The sequence below is a fragment of the Chelonia mydas genome, chromosome 2 (genome assembly GCF_015237465.2).
Source record: "Chelonia mydas isolate rCheMyd1 chromosome 2, rCheMyd1.pri.v2, whole genome shotgun sequence".
Lineage (NCBI taxonomy): Eukaryota > Metazoa > Chordata > Testudines > Cheloniidae > Chelonia > Chelonia mydas.
Window position 1 is genome coordinate 211,159,895 of NC_057850.1, and position 19,920 is coordinate 211,179,814.

At 42.2% G+C, this 19,920-nt stretch overlaps 1 long non-coding RNA gene across 1 annotated transcript in view; it reads left to right on the plus strand.

Annotated features, from left to right (window-relative positions):
• The window catches only part of LOC119565404, a 55,920-nt gene extending 46,355 nt beyond the window's left edge, over positions 1-9,565 (plus strand). The window contains exon 6 of the long non-coding RNA XR_006289026.1: positions 1,331-9,565. This is a non-coding gene — a long non-coding RNA (uncharacterized LOC119565404). The remainder of the gene's footprint in view (positions 1-1,330) is intronic.
• Positions 9,566-19,920: the final 10,355 nt, after the last annotated feature.

A 19,920-nucleotide genomic window follows, 5' to 3' on the forward strand; every position in this document is an offset into this window, starting at 1 on the left:
ACAAATGAAATTGGGGAGGGGATTGTGGTTATCTAAACTTTTATGTACTCCATTCTCTTCTGGGCAGTAGAGTCATAAACCTTTGACCTTACATGAGGGGAATGAAATAGTATGGCCTGCTATGCCTTCATTTGTTACAACTGTCCCCGATTACAATGGTTAGATATACTTTTAGTAATGAGATCATTTGTATCAAAGATAATAATAAAAACATGTTAGTTTCAGAATGAACTGATTTTCAATTTGGTTACCTTCCAAAATGGAGTAGTAGTAGAGAAAGTACATTAATCTGCACAATTTAAGCTTTAATGGGCTAGGAAACATACTTTTACATTAATATGTTTTAAACCTAAAGTACTGCGATTCTATTAAAAAACAAATCAGTTATATACATTTGAATAACCAAGATGCTTTACAATTAGTATTTGCGTCTTCCAGTCCCAGCAAGAAGGGTCCAATCCTGCAGTGAACACTTTAAGGGCTGCAGAATCAGGCTTGAACTGGATTGTGAAAAATGTACCTAACGGCTGAAATGTAAAACAAATTCTCAGTTTGCAGTAGCAATTGTAGTAAATGTTTATTTTGTTGCAGCTAAATAGATTCCAGGTAATCTACAGATAATAAAATTGATCTGGAGGTAAAGGTGCAAATTTAATACACATCATTTCTCAAGAATATGTACAGAGGTGGTGCATTAACTTTGGGGAAATGTAATTTTCCCCCCATCAGCCATTTTCCTAGAGCAAATTTGTTTCTTTACTATCATTTACTATTGTTATAATTTTTTAATATTGATATTGTGGTAGCCTCCAGAGGCCTCAATCAGGATCAAGTCTCCTGTGCTATGCTGGACCATCTTCAAGCACCTGTGAATACCAGTCTTGAAGAGCTGACAAAATAAGAAAACCATAAGTTTAAAAGCATTAATTTACAATGGTCTTCAGCCTCTCATTCTTTGTGAGTCTAAACAAGTGTCTGATTCTGTAAACCTTAAATCACATGGCTATGTGACTTCAGTGGGACTACTCAGATGAGTAGAGACTAGTATTTTGGGACTGCAGATAGAAATTGTGACAATGATGCAGGAATGTGTGGTGAGTATTTTCTTTCACAAAATGATTTTTGTGCTCTTTGAGGACTAGGTTCTTGAGCACTGTCTGGCAAGAACATGCTTAGTAAGACCACTCAGCAGAAATATCAGGACCTCTGCCAGCAGACTTGTTGTAACATAGCTGAAGGACTGGTGGCCCTAATATAGGCAGAGAACAATGAGTCACCTAGTATAAAAGAAACCACACATTTCTTCCACATTTCGTTTGCCATATTGCAGGTGGATTTTCTGCATCCTCATCAGTAACAGGCCATAAATCTAGCCACATCATCAAGGCTCAGCTACTCACTGCCATTGCTCTCCTGGTAAAAGTCATGCACAGTCTTTAGTTCCTAGAAGTGATGAGGACACCTGATAGAAAAATCAGGAAGAACCCAGTTCCTAAAGGGAAGAAAAGAAGTCCAACCACAAGGTAAAAACGAGAGCTAATGTGTTAGAGGTCCTACTTCCTTCGTGTAGGCATTGGACTTTGTCATACAGAAACTTATGTCAAAGTTCTTGTGACAGAATATACCTCCATGTCCATTATTGTAATAATCTTTGTACAAAGTGTGCCTTGTGAGGTATCATTTAAAAACTCATAATTTGCTGGTCATTATTGTCCTGGCAAAATATATTGGCAACATTGTATATAAAGTTATAAGATTACACTGTATGGTGTTACTAAAACATGTTCCAAATCTGGGGAATGGCCAAACCAGTTCCTCAGAGACAAAGGGCAAGCTGATGCCTCAGTCAGATGTAAACTAGGCCAATGGTCCATTACCTGCTACATGGCCATTCTTTGACAGGAAAGGGGGCATGCACAAAAAATCTTAGCAAAGAAGCAGCAGAGTGTTTCCATCACAGAGATTGCCTGTTGCATTGCTCCCAGCTGGAAATGCTTCTGAAGGGGGGGAGGGGAGGACTATAAAAAGAAAGGGGAAATGCCCCAAGTCACCCCTCCTCCTTCTCTCTCTCTCTGTCCATTGATTCACTGAATGAGAAGGAACAAAGGAAGCAGCCTTTACACATAAGAAGGGGTCCTGGCCTAAGGAGTTTGGTCAGTAAGACCGTTTAGAACATGTGGTGAGAAGAACTTTGCATTGAATTTAACATAGTTTGTTCACTTAGGCACTAGTTGCATTTTGTCTTTATTTGTCTTGTAACCATTTTTGACTTTTATGCCTTATTATCCCTTGTACACTATACAGTCTTACACCTACTGTCCTAGGGCATCCTCAGCTCGGCATGAGTGGGGATGGATGCAAAACTCAGGCTGCAGCCTGAGCGTGAATATCTATACTACAATTAAACAGCCCCTTAGCCTGAGCCCCATGAGTCCAAGTCATATGACAAGGGCCAGTTGCGGGTGTTTCATTGCAGTGTAGATATACCCTGAGTGACCCAGAGCCCCTATAGTGTCTCCTACACCCCTCTGGCACTCAGCCCAGTGTGTGTAGCTGGAGCAAAGGGGGCATGGCTGGGCAGCTCTATGCCTTAATGCCAAAGGGGGCTGCAGACAGCAGTACACGAGAGCAGCCCTGAGGATGCTCTAACTTATGCTGCACGCTGACTTGGTTCCAAGCTGGTCCCAGGCTTGGGAAAGTGTAAAGGTGGCTTGAAACTACCTTTGTTCACTGCCCCCAAGGCCCTACTCTCTGAGTCTTGTATTGAGTGCAGCTTGGCCATGCTGGAAGATTTGGGTCTTCATCTTTAAAGCAATTTGCAAATATTGGGGTAAACCACTTTGCCTTACTCATGTTACTAGTCCCATTGGCTTCAGTGGGACTACTTGCATCAATAAGATAATCAGGAGGCTATTAACCAATTAATCCTCTCAAAAGCTCTGTGAGGTAGGTACTGTAACCAAGAATTATCCACATGTTATATATGCCAAAGCTATTGTAAGTAAAGTTTACTAGTAAGTAGATTAATATGTTTTGTAAGGGGCAAAAACTTGAGATGGCTTATAAAATCTTACTCATTTGAAAAGGCAAACCACATTTTATCGATTTATTTTTAGTAACTGGTGAGTCAGGCCTAACAATGAGTCAGGCCTTCTAAGAAAGCCTTTTTAGCCTTGCACTGTGTAACCATTTTTAGGGCTGTACCCTGCAAGGTGCTGAGCAACCTCCCTGAAGTCAAAGGGAATTACTCAGCATCTTGCAGGATCAGGCCCTTACAAAGTAGACATAGTGTGCCCATTGGATATGTCTATACTACAGCTGGGAGTCAGCCTTCCAGCCTGGGTAAACAGACTTGCATTAACTTCACTCACACTAGTGCACTAAAAATAGCAGTGTGGATGGTGTGGCAGTGATGTAGATGTGGGCTAGCCACCCAAACTCAGGCCCAGAGGTTTGGGTGGGCTTGAAAACCCAAGTTGCTGTGTCCACAGCTATTTTTCAGCGTGGTAGCTTGAACAGAGCTAGCGCAAGTCTGTCCACTGGGCTAGGAAGCTTGCTCCCAGCTGCAGTGTCGACATCCATGAACTCCAGGGAGTTTTGGATCAGGCCCATTGTAATTTTATGTTCTTTACCTTGTGTGACTTCAGAGTGCTACATGATTGTTGAAGATAGCACAGCAGCTTAATTTTTAAAAAGATCAGCATGCACTTAGCATTTGCTTTTTAAAATTTAAATTGAAAGTTTGTTTATTTTTTTATTTATTTGTGTTTGTAGTGGGATAATTCCCTTGCAGCCTAGATTTCTCTGTCTTTCAGAATACAGTAATGCCACCCAGCTAATTTTTCGTCATTAAACCCTCAAGCAGTTACTAAAGGGAAAAATTATAATTCTGTCTCTTCCACAGAAATGAAAATTTGCAAACCTAAGATTAGGTAGAATACATTAGCATATGCACAAGTGCTTAATTACATTAGTGATGCAAATGTTTCGCAAGATTATGCTTTTGTAAACAAAATGATCTTCTTATTATAGAGAATTTGTGATAACTGCAATGTAAAGGAGCCTCGGAGGAAAAATTAGGAGAAATGAGGAGGACTACTGTATTCAGTGCCTAAGACAAGGGTTTCCTTAAAATACATTGAATCCCCAGTATTTCATTAAAAATGTCTGTTTAATTTTACATGGTAGATTCTATAACAACCCTTTTTTTACTATATGGTTTATTTTTACTTTAATGTAATAGAACTGGAGAAATTATGTCACAGATAGCTAAGCTTCTGGATATTCTAAACCCCAACAATTGGAAACATGCATTGGTATAGAACTAATTTCACACCTTCTGCATTAAAACTTGGAATATATATTCATACATTTATTTTACATAATATTATAAAATACATTAAGTGGCATGAAATATAGTGCAATGAATAGGTGGAATTTTTAGGAAACAGGCTCATTTTATATTTGCACCTGTAGATGGTATTCTGCATCTTCAAATTGGTGCTTACATGTCAAAAATAATATTTTTTCCATCAGTCACAAACTGTTTACTAACAAGTGTTACAGTTTCTTACATTTTTATTTTTATTTTTGCTGTTAGGTTTAATTATAATTTCCCACAATAAACTTTTTCTCTTCAACAGAATTACTTCTGTCCTAAGGGCCCAATCATGCATTTCTTGAGCACCCCCAAAATCTCACTGAATTGGATGAGAGTCTTTGCTCCAAAAGATATGCATGATTGGACCTTAAGGCCCTAATGATGTTGGGGAATGAACCAGTCCTGGCTTTGTTAGTAGCATATGACGATTAAAGGGTCTATACATGATTTGTTTGGGATGAGCTGCATAATTCACTTGTGGCTTTGCAACTAATTAGTAATACAGCAGTCCCAAACTCATGGCAATAAAACCTTTCTATCATTTCCCATCATCATTTATTCATGTGTGTGTGTATAAAACCAGTGTTAAAAAAATGTTATTTAGATTGCAAAGTCAAGCTCTCAAAGTTAGGAAACGCCAGCTATACGGTTGCCCAGGCAACCTTGTTTCTGCATCCTTGTGCCCATTCCATGCAATAAATTACAGCTAGGTCCTGTGGAAAAAGAAGTATGTGATCATGTTATTAAAGACTGTACCATAATGCATATACACAAGGGGGAAGCATGCATGGGTAACCATAAATTTGGCATTTCCTAACTTTGAGAGCTTGACTTTGCATCTAAATATTATTTTTGGAGGTAGTTTAAAAAAAAGTAATTTCCTAATTTTTTAAAAGGAAAAAGGTAAAAAATTATATTATGTACAATTGCAGAAACCCCATGCATCTTCATCAGAGCCTGAATGGTGAACCTTCAGCATCACAACACTGATGTCCATCACTAGAGCTACTGGACTAGCTACAGTGTTTGGCAGCAGGAGAAAGCTATTATGCTGCTTTTATTTCATTGTATTTTATGATTAATTAAATCAGGCCTAGAGCCTTGCACAGGCCTTTTTATCATTTGAAATCCAAATATAGAAAATGAAATTAAAAAATTCTTAGAGGAGCCTGGTGCTGGGTCCAGGGTCTCTTGGCCATGTTAAAGTTACTCAGGCAGCTCCCTGGCTGGATCCTCAGCTCTAGTCAATGGAGCTACACCAGTTTACTCCAGATGAGGATGAGGATCTGGTCTCATGAATATGTGTATACACATACATACGCACACACAGAGATATACTATGTATACATATTATAGAGAAGCTAGGAGTGACCGCTATATTTAGGTTGTCTAACACTTTCCACTATAATAGATTCTTGTTTTGAGATGATCTAACACCTTCGTTTTTTGCAGCAAGCCTTTGAAATTCAGCAAGGAGAAAGATCCGATTAATATCACTCTAATTCATCTGTTGTATTAGTGGAAACAAACTCTCTCTTTCTCATGCATACACACACACGCATTTCTATTGAGATGCAATTAAATGATTTACCAATATCTAGCTATCTATCTACCTATATATCTAATTTCAGACAATTTCTCTAGTATCATGATGCTTTACTGCCATGAAACCCATTTCACATTTCATCAGTCCCTCTGAAAATGATGGAGTGAGATCATTTACCCAGTTCTTGTTAATGGGTTGGGCCTTTTTTATTCTTACTACACAAAATGAGAGAATAGCATGGCAAATTCATATCCATTACTATAACAGATATACTGCTTGATACTAGTCAGATCTTGTTTAATAGTTGCGCTAATAAAGAAAAATATCTGTGATTTGAGAACTTTTAAAATCAGAATAATTGGTAGATCATTTTCTGGTCTGTATAAACTCCTGTTCTAATTGAAAATGTGCCCAATCCACAAACTTCAGATCTTTATCCAAATTGTTCAGGAATGGTTCAATTCATGGGTTTGCTTTTGGACTTCTGTAGTTCTGACAGTTTCTATTTTAAATATGTAATCATAACTAATAATACTTTGCAGTTCTACAGAGCGATTCATCCGAACATCTCATTGCCCCTTACAAAACTTTATTATCACAATCTTCTGAGGTAGTCAAGGGAGATAAAGGAATCATTTCACCCAAACTGAAATGCAGCTATCTCTGGAATGGAATGTGGCAGCTGTTTGACAGGATACAGTAATGCAGTTTGGGACAGGAAACAGAGAAGATGTTTGTGTTCATCTGAAACTAAAGAGGAAATTTTCAGTGTAAAAATGTAATACCCAATCTAGAATCTGGCTTGAGACTAGAGTAACACTCCTACTCTAAGAAATGTGCTATGGTCCCATACTTTCTGCTGCACTCAGCTTCCATAGACCTTAAATTATTGTAGTTATATTAGGAAATCAGATACTGTGCTAATGGGTGCATTATAGGTACCTAGATGGATGGATATATATTTAATTGATATTTCAAATTTACATAGTTCCGTTGGCGTGAAAGAGCCTTTTAAGGTGAAAATGCATGGACAGTTAAGGGCCTGTTTAACTTCCTGAACTCAACAAGGAGTGATACGTAAGAGTCTGTTCATACCTCTAACTTGGGCCAAGCTTGTTGGGGATGTTTCGAGAAACCAAAATAGGACTAAATTTAAAAGAAAACTAAATTATTTTAGTTCTCAGATAAGATGTTAACATATTATTCTTTTCGCCAGTGGATGTGATTTTTCTGAAAGCATCCACTATATTTTGATTTAATTATTGCCCTTTTGAAAGGTTTAGAAACTAATACAGCGTTCCATTTTCTGCTGTGTAGTTCATGCAGTATTCATATATACAATATCATTACTTTCAAATGAGTTTGTGATAAAAGGAACCGGCCGTATTCCATTGGCCTTCTCCTTTTTGTTTAAAGAGGCATGCTTCCACTGCAGAGCAGTAATGGCAATAGTGCTTTGGCAAACAGCTGTAAAACAAGAAAAGTCCCACTTTCCTGTATTAATCCATCAGGACGCTTTCAGGGATTCTTCTTGTCTAAAATATTCATAGACAGCAAAATGTCCTGAATGCCCTACAGAATTTGTGCAGAGCCAGGCAGATGATTGATAGTGAAGTTCTGTTCTGAGTCACTCCCAGTATGTAATTCTATTTGTCTTGCCAAACACTAAAGAGCAAGCATCTCATAAAATGTAAAGGTAACAGGCCTTGTATTTTCCCACATTTAAAAAAAGAACCTGGTGTCTCCACTTCACTGTGCTTCATTGAATGTAACAAATTTCTATTAAATCAAAAGAGAAAGGCATAGTGTTCCTGGAGGAGTACTTAAAAGCTATATTAAGCAGCTGTCATTTATTGTATCTTATATGTATATGCGTATATAATTTCAAAAAGTCTCCACCACAGATTACATCATAAAAAATTTACTTCTTAAATAAATCAGTGAGATAGCTCCCTTCCTTCCTTTGTTATGACATTCAAAAGAATGTTTTTTTCAAGATCGCACCATTCAGACTAAGTACACCCCCCTCCATTAAAATAACATTAAGGCAGAAACTCCAGTCTTTACTCACCCTGTTGTACCCAGATAAAGTGGATGATATAATGCATTAATGAGGCTGTGGTATCTAGATTTATTAGAACTTTCAACCACCATTGTCTCCAATAGCATCGTGGTCAAGTTTGCATGCCTTATTGTATTGGCCATTACTACTTCATCAATGATATCCTATTGTTTTGTTGGCTCCTGAGCAGCAATGTGCAAAAGAACAAATTAAAGATGAAGTTTCAGCTTAAATGCTGGCTTTCATTGGTTTTCTTATTTTAAGCCAGGATATCAACATTGTTTAACATTTGGTATTGCATTTATTTGTTTGTATTAGGGATAGTATCCAAGTGCTTGCCTGCTAGCTGGCCTGCCTGATAACATGCACTTAGCCAGCATCTTTATTTCTAGTCCTGCTGCGTCTTACTTTTACTGTGCAAAGTCTCACTGAAAGAAATTGTGCAAGTGTCCTGTTAAACAGACACTGCTGGGAACGAGAGTCAGGCACAATCAAAATGGTGTAAGAGTAGCAATTTTTAGTATTCGAAATGCTCAACAAAATGTCAGATTGGGAAGAAAAAGGGTTAGCAAGTTATCCACCCAGCAGTGGAATGAGTCCCGTGTAGTGGTCTTTATTGGCCATCCAGGCCTACATAGTTAAGGCAGCTGACTTCAGCCTTATCTGCCACCTCATCTCACATTTAGCCAAGCTATGAGATCGGCAAGATGCCACTGTCCCCCAATCCACCCTTCCCTTGTCTCTGATAAGAGTGCGCACAAAGGTTGTGTACTTGACCTAGCAGCACTCCATCCTTATGCCAATCAAAACTTCAGGTCCCAGTCAAAAACCACTCACAGGCCTGTGTTCAGGACTAGGATAGGTAAATGACCCTGCCCCCACCATTAGACCATTGGTCAAGTGCTCAACAAAGAGAGCAAATTTATGCTTTTAACATTTAACCCTTATAAATGCTTCGGGGAACATAGAAACCTCCAACCATCAATCTATAGTAGGGGAAAACTGATTCCTGAAAACAACAGGCAATCCACATAGAGCTGAAGCAAGCTGTTTAACCCAGTGCTCAAACCCCAGAACCATACTCAATATCCACTAGAAAATTCATGGTGGGAGGATGGGGCCAAGCTTCCAGCTAAAAGACTCTCTCCCACTCTGAAACAATATCCCCCTCCCCCACCCCGAAACTGGAATAGGGGAACCAATAAGCCCTTCCTGCAGCCTGTAAATAGACCAATCAGTGCCATCGGCACACAGAGGCCTCCTCCATGTGGTGGCCACAAATGCTATGGGGGACGGGGCTGTTTCTGTCCACTGTAAGGAGTCCAGAAGTGCAAGTGCCCCACTGCTCCAAACAAAGGACACATCACAGTGAGTGGGGAAGCTGTCCTTAGGAGTGAGATTTACAGAACCAAAGAGTGAGATTCAAGGCCAAAAAGTAAGATTTTCGAGGTGGTGTGCTAGGTCATTGCTTTAGACCAGGGATCGGCAACCTTTGGCACGCGGCCTGTCAGGGAAATTTGCTGGCAGGCCGGGCCGGTTTGTTTACCTGCCGCGTCTGCAGGTTCGGCCGATTGCAGCTCCCACTGGCTGCGGTTCACCATTCCAGGCCAATGGGGGCTGCGGGAAGTGGCCAGCACATCCCTCGGCCCGCACCGCTTCCCACAGCCCCCATTGGCCTGGAACAGCAAACCGTGGCCAGTGGGAGCTGCGATCAGCTGAACCTGTGGACGCAGCAGGTAAACAAACTGTCCTGGCCTGCCAGCAGATTTCCCTTATGGGCCACGTGCCAAAGGTTGCCAATCCCTGCTTTAGCCACAAACTCTCCTCTTTGGTCCTTGGTGACATCCAATAGTTCAGATTTTTAATCCAACCAGCACTTAATAGTTTGTTTTAAAATGTATACTGCTTAATATTGCATATGAAACACTTAAATGTCCTAATTTATACTGAAGTCTAGGGCACATGAGGATTCTATATGCAAGGGAAACCAGTGGATTTTAATAAAAATGATTATTTGCTGATTGGAACAAAAAATCTGGATGCTTGAGGATCCCTGAGAATCAGAGTTAATAACCCTGGGCTTATAACACACAGTCAATGGACAGAACAAGAGAAATATTCAAAAATAAACTGTTTTTATATAAACCTAACAAAAAAGAAAACTTATGTTTTATCAATGCAACAGTGTTTATTTTGCACATAAACTTGTCATAGTGATCATTTATTTAAAAATACTTTACAATACAAATATTATTTGGTTTGTATATTATTGGTCATATTACATTTACAGCAAACTAAAATAAAGTAATCAGATTCCAAAATAAATAAATGCAAAATAAATTAATTAAAATAAAACACAACCAAACAATACATTAAATGAATGTAAAATAAGTACCGTAATTAAACTGAATTTAATTTGAAGCATTTAAAAAAGATTGGCTAGATAGATCAGATAATCAAAGCATAGACAAAGGATTCAGATTCCACATTTCCTTTAATATCTAATCTGTTTTCACATTTTAGTCACGTGCTTTGATATATTGCCATGTGGCCCCCTTTGATGATTTTATAACTTCTTTTGGTGGCTCAAACTTGAAACGTGGCTCAGGATTTGCCAGGTTCACTTGGACAATAGAAGACAGTGTCCCGTCTAGTCCAAGGTTTGGTCTGAATGGTCTCTTATTCTTTGAAACAAAACTGAACACTCTCTCATCTCTTGCATTTGAGTTGGGTAAAATTAAGACAAGCCTGGCAACCTTGGACAGGAATGGGAATGTGATATAAGCACATTTAAAGAAAGAAGTGCATTTTAAAAAGAAGTCTTGCCTGCTACCAGGACAATGAAGGACCTTGAATTTGTCTAGTGTGGTCTGACAGGGTGGACTAGGCCCAGAGACCCCTTGCTGGAGGCCTCAGGGTCCTATCACACCCTATGCCAGAGAGGAGAAGAAGAGAAGTCCTCCGAGTGGCCTAGAGTGGTTGCAGGGAACCAGCCAATGAGGGCCAAGCAGACTCACCTAAAAGCAGAGGTGAAAGTAAGAGCTGGATCGGCTTCCCCAGGCACAATTTAAAGGGTTTGCAGCAGCTGGAGCCCCCAGCCCTTTAAATTGCTGCCAGAGCCCAGCTGCCGGAGCCCTGGGCCCTTTAAATCGTCCCTGGAGCCTCTTCCCCAGGGCTCTGGCAGGCTCCGGGGAAGATTTAAAAGGCCCAGGACTCCGGCTGCTGCTACTGCCCGGGGCCCTTTAAACCACTGCCACAGCCCCTGGCTGCTGCTGTCACCCCGGGGAGGGGGAAGGAGGCACTTGCTGGTACAGGGTGGGCCGGGGCTGGCTCTGACCCCCAGCCCTGCCCCTTCTGCCCAAGGCCCCACCCCTTCTGGGAGCCAGAGCCGGCCCCAGCCCAGCCTCGTACTGGTGAGTCCCTAGACTTACTTTCACCCCTGCCTAAAAGAAGCTGCAGGGCCAGAGTCAGTCAATTGCAGTCTAGAGCTGAAAGAGTGAGGAGCAGCAGGACCACAGGCAGATCAGTTGCTGGCAGGGCCCAGGGGAGAAAGAAGTTGCTCCCGGCTAGCTGCTGAGACTGAGTAAGGACTGAGCCCAGGGAAAGCTGCAGGAAGATAGTATCTCTAGGGAGGAAGCCCTGAGGGTATGGCACCATACCAGGGCTGGGACTATTTGAAGACTGATCTCAGGGAGGACTACAGAGATACCAAGAGAGGGATACTGGGATAAGCCCCTGGTGGACTGTATGACCCAGAAGGGGTCTGCTCTGTTTGACATACAGACTTTGCCAGAGGACTGAGTCAGTGAAAACCTGCCTGAGAAACCATCAACAGGAGTCACCACAAATGGAGAGAATGCAGGCACATGCACTCAATCAGAGGGTGCTCACGAGAGGTGCACCCCATTATATGTGATTTAAATTTTGAACTGTATTTTGCAGAACCTGCAAAACTTTTGATCAAGTCCTGTTTGTTTTTTGGGTGAACTCATTTTTTTGACTGTCAAGTATTCACACACAACCTCCCCCATTCCTCCGCATGGCCTCCTCTCTCCTTTTGTGCACATATAAAATGTGGGCCTATAGTCTCCATGGTTACCACAACACAAGCTTGGAAAACAGCTTTCCAAGCTGTAAACCAGGGATCAGCAACCTTTGGCACGCGGCACGTCAAGAAAATCCAGTGGCAGGCCCGAATGGTTTGTTTACCTGCAGCATCTGCGAGTTCGGCCGATTGCAGCTCCCACTGGCCACGGTTTACTGTTCCAGGTCAATGGGGGCTGCGGGAAGCGACGGCCAGCACATCCCTTGGCCCACGCTGCTTCCTGTAGCCCCCTGGAACAGCGAACCGTGGCCAGTGGGAGCTGTGATCGGTCAAACCTGCAGACGCTACAGGTAAACAAACCATCCTGGCCTGCCAGCGGATTTCCCTGACGGACCGTATGCCAAAGGTTGCCGATCCCTGCTCTAAACCTTGTGCCTGAGGCCCTGGATATCTTGTCTCTTTCAGCACTTGAGTAAAAATATTTTAAATCTTTAAATATGTATTCACAATGAATGGGATTAGTTTAAGAAGGTGTGTGAGAGAGAGATAGCATGCTAATGAGTGAGTCTCACACCCAATGAGTGAGACTTGACATGTCTGGCGGGGTGGGCATTCGTTACAAGGGACATTGCATACCATCCCTTTAAAACTGTGTCACAGATTCTGTAGTACATGCATCACAAAACTCATAAAGCCAAATATGCATAGTCACAGCCACCATTCAAGACTCATTCATTTGGGACATGGTTTCACTTATATCAATGTCAGCTGAAAAGTATGGTGGCTGCATGAAAAATTGCAGGTTTTCACAGCTTGCTCAGACAACCTGCCACATGGCAGCTGCCATTTTGGTTTCCCTCCACTTGTCACACATGAACGTTTTCTTTATTCTAGATTGAAAAGGCCTATACTGAAATATAGTAGGCATTTTCAAAATGAGGTTATGGTCTAAGCTGGGGTCTGAGCCTGAGAAGGAGCCAGAATTTACCAATGTACATTGCCAAAGAGCCACAGTAATACATCAGCAGCCCCCCATCAGCTCCCCCACCCCGCTCCCAGTGCTTCCCACCCACCGGCAGCCCTGACGATCAGCGCATCCCCCTCCCTCCCTGCACCTCCCGATCAGTTGTTTCGTGGTGTGCAGGAGGCTCTGGAGGGGGGGAGAGGGGAGAAGCGAGGGCACGCAGGCTCCGGGGACGGGGGGGAAGCGGTGGAATGGGGGGCAGAGCCTGTGGCAGAGCCAGGGATTGAGCAGTAAGCACCCCCGGCTCACTGGAAAGTTGGCGCCTGTAGCTCCAGGCCCGGAGTCGGTGCCTATACAAGGAGCTGCATATTAACTTCTGAAGAGCCGTGTGGCTCCAAAGCCACAGGTTGGCCACCCCTAGTCAAAGCAATTATGTCAGCATGACAATTTCAATTGTGAGTGGAGAAAAGGGAAGAGAAATGAAATAATGATAGACTTGTCCACCCACCACAAGAGGGAGGGGAAAATCAATGTAGAGGGGGCAAAGAAAAGGGGGAAAGTTAGAAGTGGGTGAATGGGGAGGGAGATAGACAAAAACTCTGCCTCTATAACCACATTATTCTTATTACGCGTATTTCTATGGTTTACCATACAACACACTAACCTGTATTGCTAGTTGGGTATTACTCATCCAATATTTTGTTTGCTGATTAGCATAAAAAATATTTTCCCAAATAAATTATTTGATTGGTAATGTTTGTCATTTTTTGTTCAGCTCTGTGTTTTCTATTCAGCTTTGCCTGTTTTTCCTATTAGACTAGACTAGAAGAGATGGCTGTAGGGCATTCTATTTACTCAAAAACAATCTCTGATAAAAATTACACATAGCGCACAACAATTCATAATCTTGCCCCAAATTACTCACAATAGAATGCTCTATGGTTTAGATGTACCAGCATATATATTATATATTCTGAAATCTTTTCTGATGCAATCCTGTTTTTGCATTCTCATTACAGTAAGCCTCAGTGAAATCAGTAATGTAAGCATCTTGTTTCAATAAGCAGCAAAGACAACTGAAAAATTACAAAAAACCCCAATAATCTGTAAAACAAGGAGTAGTACTTAGTGGCAAAAGATCAATGACACTGATTACTCTTATATGGCTCAATAAAAAGAGAATGGGCCAGATCCTCAGCTGGTGTAAATTGTTATACTTTCACTGATGTCAAGGGAGTGATGCTGATTTGCACCAGCTGAGGCTCTCACTCTATATATCCATGAGAAACCTAGGTTTGATTCTTGGTTTTTGAATCTAATTACCTGGCAGTGCTGCTGGTGAAGCATGGAAGTTCATAGAATCATAGACTTTAAGGACAGAAGGGACTCTTATGATCGTCTAGTCTGACCTTCTGCACAATGCAGGCCACAGAATCTCACCCACCCACTCCTGTAACAAACGCCTAACCTGTGTCTGAGCTAGTGAAGTCCTCAAATCATGGTTTAAAGACTTCAAGGTGCAGAGAATCCTCCAGCAAGTGTCCCGTGACCTTGAGTACACAAGTTATCCATTTAAACAGATGAAAGGGATTGTTGATAGGCTCCCAAGACAGACCCATTTAATCCTTATCGGTGGTGATTAGCAGTTTTGAGTACAGTACAAATAAAGAACAGGAGAAACTGGGGGTTCTTCAGGGCTCTGTAAAAGTCAACATAGGCCAAAACTGGTTCAATCGTTTCTCTGCTTCAAATGTGCATGTTGATATATGGGACAAGACACACACATAGTGCTGCCTTGTATGCCTTGGGCATATTCCCTTAGGGCTTATCTACCCTACAAGTTTTTATCCTGTTTGTAACTAGCTTGTAACATAGTTGATTCCAGTGTGGTTCATGTTCACACATAATATGGTTATGACAAAGGCTCAGATTATTTAAATCAGCTGAGCTGTGCGCAGGGCAAATCCAGAGGCAGTAAGAACAAAGGCAGCTGTGAGCCACTTCTGTGGCTCCCTGATCATGTGAGCACCAGGCTGGTTCCCTGGCACAAGACAGAACACCCAAAAGGCTAATGGCTGCCAGTGTGGCAATTTGGGCAGCTAAGGATCAGATGACTGTAGCAGTGCTCATATCATGCCTCCTTTCCTCTAACTATGCCTCTGCATCAGGGGATGGGCGGAAGGCTGATGCAGGAGCATCTACAACAGCCCTATCCCGCTGGAGAATTCCACTAGGGAGGTGGTTGAATCTCCTTCCTTCGAGGTTTTTAAGGTCAGTCTTGACAAAGCCCTGGCTGGGATGATTTAGTTGGGGATTGATCCTGCTTTGAGCCGGGGGTTGGACTAGATGACCTCCTGAGGTCCCTTCCAACCCTGATATTCTATGATAGGCAGAGGGTGTCCTCCTGTGGCAGTATAAATTGTGGCTATAGCTGCCAGAGCTTGGTGGGGCTGATCTAGGCAACATATCTTGCCCTTATTTAAAATTTGCTAGCTGCTGAGTATAGTTTCCATAGTTTGCGTCCCTAGCTGTCTTTTCAGGACATATGGTTTCTGATGGTACCAGAACAATTCTGAGATCTCAATATGTCCTTGTGTAGCATTTTCTATCTTTGTTTTTCTATATCACATATATACTCTGCTGGAATTTACCATCAATTTAAAAATAGAAAATAGTCCCTCTTTTCTCTCTCACGCTTTCTTTCTGTTCTTTGTGCATTTCTTTTTCTGTTCTTGAAGTGGCTGATATAGAACAAAAGTGTCCCTTGGCAGAATTGTCCCTTAGCCCAGTATCCACAGCTTTCCTGTTTTTTTGCCTTCAGTATTTTAAAAGGCAAAAACTGAATCAGGTTTAATGAGTCTCATTTAATCTCAGGGAAAAAAATAAATACAGGCTTAAAGCCTGGGAACAGGCAAAGGGTTATTGAAATCTATGACTATTCCAGCAGCGTTAGCTTCTTTTTCAACAGGTAAACTCCCACCCTTCCCATCTATTGAAAGAAGATTATTCAGAACAGAGTGTTAAAGGGAGAAGAAAACAATTACTAAAACCCCCAAACAAACAAAGAACCGCCCCCCCCCAAGCCATCTTCAAACCAACCCCTCCCCCAAATCAACCCAATATGACATCTTACATATAAAATCAGGACCATTTTTAGTATCTGTGAGCGATTTGACCAATCCAGTAGCACAGGAGCCAGCAAACAGAGCTGTAAACAGGGGAGTCTGAGTGGGAGTTTGCAAGGGGAGTTGTGGGGGGAAGACTAATAGAGCCAGGCAGAGGAACAGACAGGGTAGTGAAGGGAGTGTGTGGTGGTCTGGCAATGTTTTGGTGCTCGTTGGGGGTTTGTTTTGCTGTGGGTGGTGATGTTTTGGTTTGGTTTGTGTTTCCTGGACTAACAGGATTTAGGTGGGAAGGCTATGACAGATACAGAGGCAGCAGTGGTAGGTACCCAAGCAGTGGAAGACACAATGAAGATGACTGGATGTAGAAGCTGTGGCATGTACATGATCCTGGAGGGGGTACCTGAAAAGAGTTTAGTCTGCATGAAGTGCCGCCCAATAGAGCAGATGGAAGAAAAGATCCGAGGATTGGAGATGCAGGTGTAAACTCTGGTTGTGTTTAAAAGGCGGTTCGAGCGGATGATGGAGCAAAGACACGAGGTGGCTGAAGGCAAAAGCTCAGACTTGCAGATGGAAGCAGGACCAAAGAACTCTGAGGGGATACTGCTGGGTGAGGAAAGTGGACAGTGGAAGCATGTGACTAAGAGAACCAGGCAGAGGAAAAGACAGGCCAGTGAAGGAAAAAATAGAGCTCAGGACCAGGTTTGCAGTGTTGGAAAATGAAGTAGGGGCACAGCAGGTGGTCATTGAAGGTGAGAGGGCAAGGAAGAAGAGAAGAGCAGCTAGTCCTATAGAAGAGCAGCTAGTCCTCTCTTTAGGGGGGAGGGATAGCTCAATGGTTTGAGCATTGGCCTGCTAAACCCAGGGTTGTGAGTTCAATCCTTGAGGGAGCCATTTAGGGATCTGGGGCAAAAATTGGGGATTGGTCCTGCTTCAAGCAGGGGGTTGGACTAGATGACCTCCTGAGGTCCCTTCCAACCCTAACCTTCTATGATTCTAAGAGGGCAAGAGACAATGGAGATAACACCACCAAATATGAGCCCCAGGATGGATTGCAGAGGATTGCAAGGGACAATAGGAATCGAGAGGACTTGCAGCTAGAGGGAACGGGGATAGACTGGAGAATTGCACCATAGCCAGGAAAAGGCAGGTCTACGTGATTGGGGACTCCTTACTGAGAAGAATACACAGGCCTGTAACTAGAGCTGATCCAGAGAACAGAAGGGTGTGCTGTCTGCCGGGTGCTAAGATACAGGCTGTGGACCTGAGGCTGAAGAGGATCCTAACAGGAGCGGGAAAGAGTCCACTGATTGCCCTTCATGTGGGAACAAACGATACAGCTAGATTGTCGCTGGAATGTATCAAGGGAGACTATGCCAGGCTGGGGAAGACACTTAAGGAAATCGAGGCTCAAGTGATCTTCAGTGGGATTCTGCCTGTTCCTAGAGAAGGGCAACAAAGGTGTGACAAGATTATGATGCTCAACAGATGGCTCAGGCACTGGTGCTATAAGGAGGGCTTATGTATAAGGATGTATGGCCACTGGGAAGCATTCATGGACAGAGGACTGTTCTCTCGGGATGGACTTCACCTGAGTAAGGAGGGAAATAGACTTCTAGGATGGAGGATGGCACAACTGATCAAGAGAGCTTTAAACTAGGAATCTGGGGGAGATGGCTGGGAGATGTCCAGGTAATCTCCATTCCAGATTTTAACATTGAGAGAGGGAAGAAAATGAAGTAAGAAAGGATACAGCCGTGGGTAGGAGAATGGACATAAGGAGGAAGGGTAGTGTATATACCAGTCTAATAGGTGATACCGGCGGTAGAATGTCTGTACCTAATTGGGTAAAAAATGTGAGCAAGGCCAAACAGCAAAAATTAAGATGTTTGTACACTAATGCGAGGAGCCTAGGTAACAAAATGGAGGAACTAGAGCTACTGGTGCAGGAAGTGAAACTAGATATTATAGGGATAACAGAAACATGGTGGAATAGTAGTCATGACTGAACTACAAGTATTGAAGGGTATGTGCTGTTTAGGAAAGACAGAAATAAAGGCAAAGGTGGTGGAGTAGCATTGTATATCAATAATGAGGTAGACTGTAAAGAAATAAGAAGTAATGGAATGGATAAGATAGCGTTTGTCTGGACAAAAATCACATTGGGGAAGAAAGCTACTAGGGCCTCCAAGGGTTTCATTTTCTTCTGACAGGTTTCAGAGTAGCAGCTGTGTTAGTCTGTATCAAAAAGAACTAGAGTACTTGTGGCACCTTAGAGACTAACAAATTTATTTGAGCATAAGCTTTCGTGGACTACAGCCCACTTCATCGGATGCATAGAATGGAACATATAGTAAGAAGATATTTATACATACAGAGAACATGAAAAGGTGGAAGTACCCATACCAACTGTAAGAGGCTAATGAAGAGGAGCTATCTTCAGCAGGGGGAAAAAAACGTTAGAAGTGATAATCAAGATGGCCCATTTCAGATAGTTGACATGAAGGTGTGAGGATACTTTTCATGTTCTCTGTATGTGGGCGTGTGCTGATAAAGTTTGCGGATGACACAAAGCTGGGAGGTATTGCCAATATAGAGAAGGACTGGGATATCATACAGGAAGATCTGGATGACCTTGTAAACTGGAGTAATAGTAATAGGATGAAATTTAAGAGTGAAAAATGCAAGGTCATGCATTTAGGGATTAATAACAAGAATTTATGTTATAAACTGGAGACACATCACTTGGAAGTAACAGAGGAGAAGGATCTCGGAATATTGATTGATCACAGGTTGACTATGAGCCGCCAATGTGATATGGCTGTGAAAAAAGCTAATACGGTCTTGGGATGCATCAGGTGAGCTATTTCCAGTAGAGATAAGGAGCTGTTAGTACCGTTATACAAGGCACTGGTGAGACCTCATCTGGAATATTGTGTGCAGTTCTGGTCTCCCATGTTTAAGAAAGATGAATTCAAACAGGTACAGAGAAAGGCTACTAGTATGATCTGAGGAATGGAAAACCTGTTTTATGAAAGGAGACTCAAAGAGCTTGGCTTGTTTAGCCTAACCAAAAGAAGGATTAGGGGAGATATGTTTCAGAGTAGCAACCGTGTTTGTCTGTATTCGCAAAAAGAAAAGGAGTACTTGTGGCACCTTAGAGACTAACCAATTTATTTGAGCATAAGCTTTCGTGAGCTACAGCTCACTTCATTGGATATGATTGCTGTCTATAAATATATCAGAGGTAGAAGAATTATTTAAGCTCAGTACCAATGTGGACACAAGAACAAATGGATATAAACTGGCCATCAGGAAGTTTAGACTTGAAATCAGATGAAGGTTTCTAACCATCAGAGGACTGAAGTTCTGGAACAGCCTTCCAAGGGAAGCAGTGGGGGCAAAAGACATATCTGGCTTCAAGACTAAGCTTGACAAGTTTATGGAGGAGATGATATAATGGGATAGCCTAATTTTGGCAATTAATTTATCTTCAACTATTAGCGGTAGATATGCCCAGTGGCCTGTGATGGGATGTTAGATGGGGTGGGATCTGAATTACTACAGAGAATTCTTTCCTGGGTGTCTGGCTGGTGAGTCTTGCCCACATGCTCAGGGTTTAGCTGATCGCCATATTTGGGGTCGGAAGGAATTTTCCTCCAGGGCAGATTGGCAGAGGCCCTGGGGGTTTTTCGCCTTCCTTTGCAGTGTGGGGCACGGGTCACTTGCTGGAGGATTCTCTGCACCTCAAAGTCTTTAAACCATGATTTGAGGACTTCAATAGCTCAGACATAGGTTAG